We start from the raw sequence: 9,878 nt of genomic DNA on the forward strand, positions 1-9,878 counted from the left end.
CGTCCCCCGTGGGGGCGGTGCGCCAGGCGAGACCTCATCTCCCGTGGGGGCGGTGCGCCAGGCGAGACCTCGTCCCTGAAGCCCAAATACTGGCCTGACTCCTTCAAGAGCCCAAATCAGTAGTAGCTGGAGTCCTGACCGAGTGCTCGGCTGCCTCCTCTCAAGCCGCGGATGGAGGTGACAGGACATAGTCGGATGCTGCCAGCAGCACTGCAGAAAATGGAGCTGCCGCTGGCCCCCCCCCAGCTTCCTCACCCTGCTGCCACCCCTGGAGTAGGTCCCACAAGGAATCAGCCCTCCTCCATAGTCCACCCTGGCCCGTGTGCAGCCTTCGGAGTGCGTTACACAGGGCTACTTAATGCTGCGTTACACTGCGGCATTAAGCGCCTTTTCCAGAAAGCACAAGTGGCCCCATTGAGCTGATTAGATAATAAACCCAACTTTCTGGGCGGAAGGAGATCGCAAACCACTTGGAAATATTTCTGGAGCAGTGTCCATGCCTAATGTTTCTGGCCCTGCTAAAACAACATCATAGGGACAAGGAGACACAAGCCAAAAAACCCCAAAAGTAACTCTGGCTCCCTTCTGCGAGGGCTACGCAACAGATAAATAGAGAAAAGAGCCAGGCCGATCCGCACAGGTGCACTGTGCACATATTCAGAAGAAAAAAAACCTCCTTCAGGGAGCAGGGCAGCTCCCTGAATCGCAGGTAGGGGCTCAAATAACAAAGGTCTATGTGGGAAAACGCACGCACACCCCAAAGGAAAAACAGGATAGACAGGCAGAGCCCTGTCAGACAAGGCTTAGATCAGAAGGTGAGGTCCTCCTGCCTCCTCACGGTCTCGGGGAGTATATAATAACAGAGGAATGGAGATTTCCTACAAGTGAAGACTAGGCTGTCACCCTTGGCTACTGCTATGAGTCACTGTGCCCAAAATATCAGGCTGTCTACAGCTGGGTCACCACAACCCAGTGATTCGGTATTCCCAGCTGCCGCTGCCAGAGGTTGCCGGATCCTGTCTGCAGCAGCTGGCCACGAGCGGAGAGAGGTGTAGCACAACAAACAGGCCTACCCTTGAGGGGGGTTTCCAGCCATCTCCTTCCTTCTCCCCATTTTATAAAGCTACATGGCTCCTCAGCATGCACCGGGGCAAATTCCAGCTGGCGTCACTACCAAAGGTGAACGGCATGGGATTTCGCTGCCCACCTCGGCCTAGGAACAGCAGCAACCACTAACGAAAGCAAAAGTGAGACGTGATCATTTGACACCTTCCATGTGCTTTTTGCAAGCCATGCTAATGTCACCAGACTGTATTGAAAGCATGGTCCTTTTCAACTGAAAAGAAAAAAAAAAATCTCTCGTAGTCTACAAGTTTCTCCCTGAAAAACAGATAATGGGACACAAATCTGCTTCGTACAGGTCTGCAGGGTCTTTGTTATTGAGATCAGATGCACAGGCAAATCAGTTCCCAGCACTTATTGCTACAGTGGGAAACCTTCTGGAAAGCTGAAGCTATTCAGAGAGTCACTCGAAAGGTAGATTTACAGTCTTGGTTCTTGCCAGATACTATAGAAAGGAATACAGATCACATAGCAAGCTGAAGCTGTCCCTGAAGTACAACAAGAGAGATTAGCACTTGAAAAGTGGTAGCTGGAAGAAAGCCATGGTGCTGAGACAAGGTCAATAGCTGCCCTCACAAACCTTATGTAAGCCCTGGCACAACAAAGGAGCAAGAGCCTTACTCGGCCCGGGTTAAGTTGCATTAAGCAGGCATAGGCAGCTGGCTATAGGCTTTATACTCTGCCTATAGTGTTGCATGAGCCAGTCACGCCCCTCGTTGTAAGTTCTCAGAGGCAATCATGCAACAAGGAGAGGTGGCACCTGGGGGCAAAACGCCGCAGGAGAGGTGCGTGGTGGGGCACTAGTAGTCTTACCTATGCTGGGAACGCTTAAACAGTCCCTGACTGCAGCTGCTTCTGTGGCTACCACCACATGCTCTGCCCACCCGGGCTGTTGTTCTTAAAGCAGCAGCAGCGGGGCACTGCTTTGGTGTTCCTGGCATGGGAATGCAGCCAGGGCATGGGGTCTGGTGGTGGGGAGGGGGTATTCCAGTGCCCCCCTTCAGGCGGTGCTCAGGACATGTGCCCCTCGTGCCCACCCCTAGTTATGTAACTGCTCGCAGGGCAGGTTAACTTGCTTAGGCTCTGGGTCACTCATCTGTGTCCCTCACTTTGCCTCCAGGAGAAGGTGGACCTCGGGGCCCACATAGCAGAAGCTGGATCACGCAGAGCAAAGCCCGCACTCAGAAGCATCTTTGGCTCGCTATGAAGTACAGGAGCTGGAGTGGTGGAGGCGCTCAGGTGCGTGGTTGACCGCCTTGAGGTCACCCGTTCAAGGCCATAGCAGAAGTGCTCTGCAAATACTGCTTGAAAACTTTGTCACAAAAAGGGAAGGAAGGTTGTAAATCAGGCTGGTGACTGACCCATTTGCAGCAATAAGATAGCTTCTGGCTCTCCCTCTAGAGACGTGAAATGATGGATTAGTCTCGCAGAGCTGTGCAACTTATCTATATTCCTTTTCCACTGCCGATAAAAGGCAGAAAAGAGAGAGCAGCAATAATATGCTTGTGTTTTCCAACTGGTGAGTCTATGGTTCCCACACCCAGCTAACCTAACACAGATATGCTGAAATTCTCACATGTTGACCTTACGCAGAAGCCTGCCATTGCAAGAACCTATTTTCCAGGCAGCACCGGATAGTTGTTTTATCAAAATATCTATTCTGAATCTATCATTTTCATCGAGCTAAGAAAAATCTGTAACAAATGCATTAAGTCTATCAGCTGAAGCAAATTCCGTGGTTAAACAACCATATTAAACCAGTGAAATACAGCCTACTCTAGCAGGAGCAACCTACTATGGGTATAGGAGTGTCCAAGCACATGCTCAAGTCCTGTGCTATGAAGCCAAAGCATAGTTAAGATAAGGAAGGTTTGCACAAATTTCAATATTAAATAGCTCTGTAGGGCAGTTGCTTTGCTTTCAGTCTCACGAGGTTGTAGAGCACACTGGGCATGACTACACGAGACACTAACAGCACCGTTAGAGCAGAATTCATATTTTACAGTCCACTGGCATCACTTAAAAAGCCTGCACCAGCACTAATGCACTATAGTCCTGATTACAGTGCATTAAGTTGTACTTGTGGTTACAGATACTAAACTTAATGCACCGTAATTGCGGTGCATTAATAAACGTGTACACGAACCCAGCCAACGTGATTCTGCTCCTTACAGCACTATCTCAGTAAAGCCCATGTGGCACTGAAGTGCATTTCCTGATAGAGGTGATCTTTGAGCAAACCAATTTTTGAATTTGGGAATGTTCTCAGATAAGACCCAGCATTTTACTTTGGATTAAGACAGGCAGTCCACACGTCTCATAGCATTCAAACTTTCAGGAAGCAATTTCCTTTCTTTCAAACTTAAAAAAGCTCAGGCTACAGAAGCCCTGGCAATCTCTGAGCAGAGAAGCTATGGCTTGGCTTGTGTAAGGAGATCTGCTAGGTGGCTGTGTGGTCATCAGTATATAAATTCATTAAATACTATGTACTGGCTGTCAGATTTTTGGATAATGCCATTCTTAGCAGAATTCTTCCCCACACACCAGTGTCCAAGAAAAGCTGGAGGTTATATAATGGACCTCAATTTTGGTATTCACATTTACATGATGATACTGCTTCCCACAGTAGTGGCTCCCTGCTCCATAGACATGGATTGGTGGGCATTATTACTCGTGTACATTTTTCTGTTGGTAAAACCCTTGAAATACACCATCACTGAGAACAATCTGTCTGGAATAAGAATGGCTAAAGCATTGGATGGCCTCACTCCTAGCTTTCCCAGTCTCTATGAGCATGGTTGAGGCACTCAGAGTCTCCCTCCCCATCTCCATACCCATTCTATGGGGACACAACGATAACTCGACTTAGACACCAGCCTGGCACTGTGCAGGGCAAACCCTATAATAATTTCTTTGCATTTCTCCCGAAGTGATTTGCTCAACAGGCAAGTGACCTGGCCCAAAAGCTGCCCCTTGGATGTGCTGAGGTTACGCTAGCTGAGCTTCCCCTCTTCAGGTGTGCCAGCAGAACCGTAGAGGTTTATGAGTTTTCCCCATCCTTTGTTTTCACAAAGTTTCCTTTCATTTTTCCCTCTGGGGAAGAGCTGTAATTTGAGTATCCCTGCACCACAGCACAGTGTAAGCAGATTATCCATCACCTCTCCTTCCCCAGAGGCAGTCTCTTACCTGTGCATGCCTGTGAACACACCTCGCTGTATGTTAACATTGAGGCTGCCCTAAATATTTGTGAGATTAGATTCAATCATGGAGCATAGCAAACCAGTCACGAAACCTTGACGAACCAGGACTGCTACTGCCTCCTACCGGTTGGGGGCCTTCTACGGGCATGCCTACACCATGGGAGCTGCCTGCCCGGCTTTCTTGCTTGTGCAGGTATGGTCCAAATCCCGAAGAGTGCCAGTACGGCCACTCCACGGTCATCGCCAGGGATTGCGCTCCAGCACATTGGAGACCAAGGTTGCCAATGTGGCTGCAGAGATATTCTCCCTCCGCTGGCCTACTTCTCGGTTGGGAACGTACCTGCAGGAGCGAGCAGGCAGGGCAAGTGTGAGCAGGAGCAGGTGGGTGGAGTGGCGTCCATGCTGCCGCTGCAGGGCAGACATGTCCTGACATCCATGGGGCTGGGATCTGCACCTCGACTATCTGTCAGAGTTCAATTTGTTGAGAATTTAAAAGGGGCTGAAAGTCCCGAGGTAGCAATGGAGCAAAGGGAAGGTTGCCAAGTTGGGCTGGGCGTGCAGAGGGAACGGTGCTGAAGTTTTCATGGGAATCAAGTGTTCCCACTCCCTCGGGTCTGAACTGGGAATGCAGTGCCCTTGCAAATCAGGTGAAAGCATAACCAGTAAAATACACAGGCCCTCTCTATCCGAACGCTGGAGATGTACAAAGACATCGCTTGCAGAATAATTAGGGCTGCCACAGTTTGCAGTCAGTAATGAGAGACCCACTTGGATAACATATTCCTAAGGTATTTAGGGCATGAAAATAAACTCACTGTTCCTACAGCTTAGCACAGAGGCTGGGGTCAGATCTGAAACCCTTTGGGAAGCTTACCAAACTGATGATGCCTGAAAGCGGGTGGAAATAGACCCCTTTCATAGCAGAAGGCAAAGCTCATGCTGGGTCTGATTGAGCAGGTGAAGCCTGCCCCGGGGAAGCTCACCACTGCTTGACGTGAACAATTAATGCTACAAAATTAGCCTCTCTCCATGAGTTAGTCTTCAGGATATTATTCTAGACACTTCAGGGTTTTTTAAAAATGCAAACACTTTAGGTACTTAAAGGCAATGAGTTGCTTGCAAACTATTCACCGTGACTGCTGGGATTGGATGGCTTTGTCACATGGTATGCTTCTGTCCCCTGGCTGGATGACTTCCAAACCCACAAAAAGCTTTTAAGGGGCTCCACTACATCTAATGATGACTACAAAGGGCTTCTGGCACCAATACTCATGTAAATGCATATTTGAATGAGTTCTCATGACATAGTCCAATCTTGTGATCAAAAACGTGCTTCTAGAAATGCCCGTGGAAGGAATCAAAGAGAAATTGTTTTTTATTGGTCCCAGTTGTGGTTTTGTTCTGCTTTGCTTTGCTCCCAGTATTCACCCAGCACTTCATCTCAGGTCAACTAAAAGCCAACGCTCCCAATTTCTGACCCTGCAAATGGGAATGATTTTTTAAAACAACTTTCTGTGCATCACAGCATGGCATATTTCCATAAACAGAAGTTAGTTCATGAAGATTTGGGACCCATTTTGCAGGACATTCACCCCCAGCAGATTTGAGATGACAAAATAGTGAAGGAAATTCAATGGTCTCATGTGCTTTTGTATATTAAGAGCAACTGGAAATAACATATAGTGAATGAGGAAAATATATGCCAAAGGGGTAAACGCCGAGCCGCTGATACGCAAGGCACTGAGAAGTTTGAGTATTAGCATCGAGACCTGTCAGTGCCTGTTGCTGAACGGGATTCAGCTTGTACAAGCTCTGCCGCATCACACGAAAGTCCTTCTCCCTGTACATGCAAAGCAGGCCACGTCACTCATACTTTCCATCCCTAGATCTGGACGTGCTCTGCGAAGGGAACGGAGGGTTATCATCACCTCACCGCTGTTTTAGAGACGGGGCAGCAGAGGCACTTTCAAGACGTGCCCGGTGCCACAAAAAACGTCAGTGAAAAGTCAGGGGAAGAAGATAGGATTTCTGACCTGCAGACCTGCCCTCAGTACTTCAGCCTCCTGAGTGCCATCACCAAAGTATCTCCATGCCAGGCTTTTATTTAGTGAAGCCAACGAAGAGCGAATCCTTTTGAAATCCTGGCCCTCCTCTCCCTGCAACCCACTGCCATAGAGGGGAAAGGAGCAGGGTAAGGGTAGGACGTGTAGGAGGCATCTGCTGTGCAAAGCTGACCCAAAAATGCAAAACCTTTGAGTATTTCACAAGGGAAATGTTTGCTCTGGGCCCTTACGATGCCTCTCGCTTGAACTTTTAACAAACGTTAGCTTTTGTTTGCATTTTTCCCCAGTATGTGTTTGCTGTTCATTTGTGCTGCGCTTGCTGTGAAAAATGAAGCCATCGTGTTGGTATTTTTCCTTTTCTTTTCTTTTCATTCCCTCCCCCCTCCCAAATCCTTACAATTCCTTTCATTGCTAGATGTTAACAGCACAAAAGAAATAAATACTTGAAAGAAGATACAAGCTGTGTTTCTGTTTTACTTTGGAGCTGCTGCAGTAACTGAATACCAGTCTGGAAGGGCAACAAAAAAAAAAAAAGGAAAGAAAGAAAGAAAAAATGAAACGGCCAGAAAATCTCAGTTCTCAAACCACAGGCTGGGTTGCCTATTGTAAAGCAATTTTCAGGCCACATGCCTAAAAAGCATTGCAGTTACTCTGTAAATCTCTGAGTGTTTCATATAGTTCCCTTGTCATGTGGCCATTAAGTTTTATAACCTTTATATTTCAAGTGAAACAATGGATGTGAATTCCTTCTTACTGTCTTAATAGATTCCACATGTTAGCAATTTTTAATATTTTGGTTGCTCAGTAGGTAGCTAACTTGCCTGTGGGACAGTTAGTCTTGGCCAAGGAATCTGGACATTCCCTTACCAGGGGATAACAACCAAGCTGCACTTTGCAGCGCTATACTAAGCCGATGCCTGACATATTCGCTCCATCTCTAGCAGATGCCTGAGATCACTGGCAAATGCACTCTGGCACCGCGCCTTCTGCCAATAAAATATTTCTGAGTTGAACAGAGACTGCTGCGAGTAAATATTTTGGAGGTGTTAAGATCCTTAACCCCATTCGGATGCTGTAAAGGCTCTTCTCTCGGGCTCACGTATTAACCACCCCCCGTGGCTTATTTCTGTGTAGGCATCTTAAATGATAACCAGTAGTGTTCGATGGTTGGGCACCCAAGCGAACAGAGCTTTGGTGTGAGCTGTAATGAGTTGGGCTGACCTGCTGCGTTGCTCTCGGAGGGTGAGGCTGGTGGGGGCACCAGGAATTCAGCCCCTTAGATGTGTGGGTGCTGAAGGTAACGGGGCTTCGAAGACCATGTGCACAGGAGCTCCTCAGCTCTGCACTGCCACACAGTCCTCTCTCCAGCTCAGCTCCTGATGCGTCCGCTGCTGCCCCAATCCTCTCTTAATGGCATGTTCTGACCCTATAGCACAGGCTCGGCGTTCGGTACCAGGCGTTAATTTGCTCCCCAGGTTTGAGGGAAGGGTCTGGGGGAGAACAGCCACCCCAGCGCCCGTAGAGCTGTACTTCCACACAGCCCCTGCAATGAGGTTCGTCCAGGGTTGGGGGCAAAGGAAGAGAAAGTTGTGGAGCTGTCACCCAGGCTGCACACCAAAGGGCACCTCTAATTTTGCACCCACAAACTTGGCGGGTGCAGCAGGCTCCTGCAGTCTTTCATCTGCAACAACAGCGGCTCAGGACTGCAGAAATAGAGGCTGCCTCATCATCATCACCACCCTTGTGAAAAAGCAGCGTGCTGTGGTCTGACTGAGTCCTCGCCTTCCCGGCAGCAGTGGTGGTTTCAGAGGTGCTGTGTACAGGCATATGCCTCTCTCAGCCTCCCCTAGCACTGTTCCCCCTCCCCTGCCTCCTTTTCCTGCCTTTTAAATTCAAATCATGCTTCATTTTATACACTGCTCTGTGCATATCCTTTCATAGCATCTGATGGAGAGAGTTCAGGCTCACAGAAGCTTATGCTGTATTAGGTAGCCTATAACAGGAGCGGGCAATTATTTTGGGTGGAGGGCCACTTATCAAGTTTTGGCAAGCCATCGAGGGCCACATGACAGGCAGCCAGGGGCAGATAAATATTAACTTTCTAAATTTTTTAGGGGCCCCATGGGCTGGATGGAATGGCCTGGCAGGCCGCATCCGGCCCGCGGGCTGCATTTTGCCCAACCCTGGTCTATAAGGTGCACATCTACACTGTCTTCCGCCCGACTTCAGACTAACACAGCTAACTACCTCTCTCCAAACACACACCACCATTTTATTAATTTTAGCCTCAGGTTCTGCAAGCTCGGTTTCTTCCAAGGCCCCAGCCAGTACCAGCACTCTTGGGGGAAACCAAGGAAGAATTCAAGGAGTATATCCAGTGAATCACTGCAGCTTCAATCTCTCCCATTTCCTTACATGGTTTATGTTTCAAGGCATATCTACAGGGAAGTGTATCGGGAAGCACATAGCGCTTCGTTACAGCATGTTCTGCGCTGCGTGTTGAACTGCAAGGATAGGGATAGATGCTTCCCTTGGAAGAGGGGAAGGGCCACAGGCATTGTTGGCCTCTAAAGCTCAGGCATCTGGGCTTTTTGAGGTTTGCTCCTCCCTTTATAGATGTGAATGAGGTCACAAGGAAAGGAAATGCAGTAGATTGAACATATCTAGGCTTCAGTAATGTGACTGGCATGGTGCTACTTGGGAAAATATAAGTTCAGCAGGAGTAGATGAGGATCCATCCAAGAACAGAGTACAGAAATAGTGGCTAAAAAGGAAATGATAGTGGGTTGTGTGCAAGATGAATCTCCAGGCTGGAAGGAGATTACTAGTGGAGTTCCTCAAATAGCTGGTTTGGGGACTGATTTTGTTCTCTACTTTCAATACTGACCTCATCACAAACACCAGGAGTACATTACTTACATCTGGTGATGACCCAGAGATGGAAGCCATTTCCAACATGAAGAGGGACTGGATTATCATGCAAAAGGAACTGGATGAACCTGAGGCCTGGAGTACTAGAAACGAGATGAAACTTTATTGAAAACTGTACAAGATAGTGGAATTAGGGACTGAGAGTAGCATGTGGGTATACATCTGTCAAACTGACAAGCCCTGCCCCCTGACTGGTGCCCCGCCCCATATACTACTACAGACAACAGGGATGTCTCCTCTGTGGCAGAAAGCCACCTTGGTTTCTCCCCAAAATCTCTGCCCTGTGACAATGTGATCAAGATGGGCCAGCACAAAGGATTCACACCTCAGCCTGTCTCTTTAGGTAACCTGAGCTGGCTGCAGTCCTGAGGGAGAGGGAAACCTGCTCCCTCTGCCCACGGGACTGGCATCAGCCACCTGGGTGAGGGGCATCTACCTGGGGAGCTGGAATCTGCCCGGTAACAGGTGATGTATTTCAAACTGGTTGGCTGACAGCCAACTGGGGCTGACCTCCACTGGCCCAGGTGAATGAGGTCACAGGGGCTGTATAAGTTAGGACGGG

At 48.5% G+C, this 9,878-nt stretch overlaps 1 long non-coding RNA gene across 2 annotated transcripts in view; it reads right to left on the minus strand.

The window, feature by feature from the left end:
• Nucleotides 1–5,670: 5,670 nt before the first annotated feature.
• LOC109314393 overlaps nucleotides 5,671–9,878 on the minus strand; it is a 12,328-nt gene continuing 8,120 nt past the window's right edge. The window contains exons 4-5 of one of the 2 annotated variants that reach the window (XR_002102278.1): nucleotides 9,305–9,399; nucleotides 5,671–6,221 (exon numbers count right to left, since the gene is read on the minus strand). This is a non-coding gene — a long non-coding RNA (uncharacterized LOC109314393). Of the gene's footprint in view, nucleotides 6,479–9,304; nucleotides 9,400–9,878 lie in introns of both variants that reach the window. The other variant, XR_002102277.1, reaches the window with a different exon arrangement.

Source organism: Crocodylus porosus, unplaced genomic scaffold (assembly GCF_001723895.1).
Source record: "Crocodylus porosus isolate Cpor-Errol unplaced genomic scaffold, CroPor_comp1, whole genome shotgun sequence".
Lineage (NCBI taxonomy): Eukaryota > Metazoa > Chordata > Crocodylia > Crocodylidae > Crocodylus > Crocodylus porosus.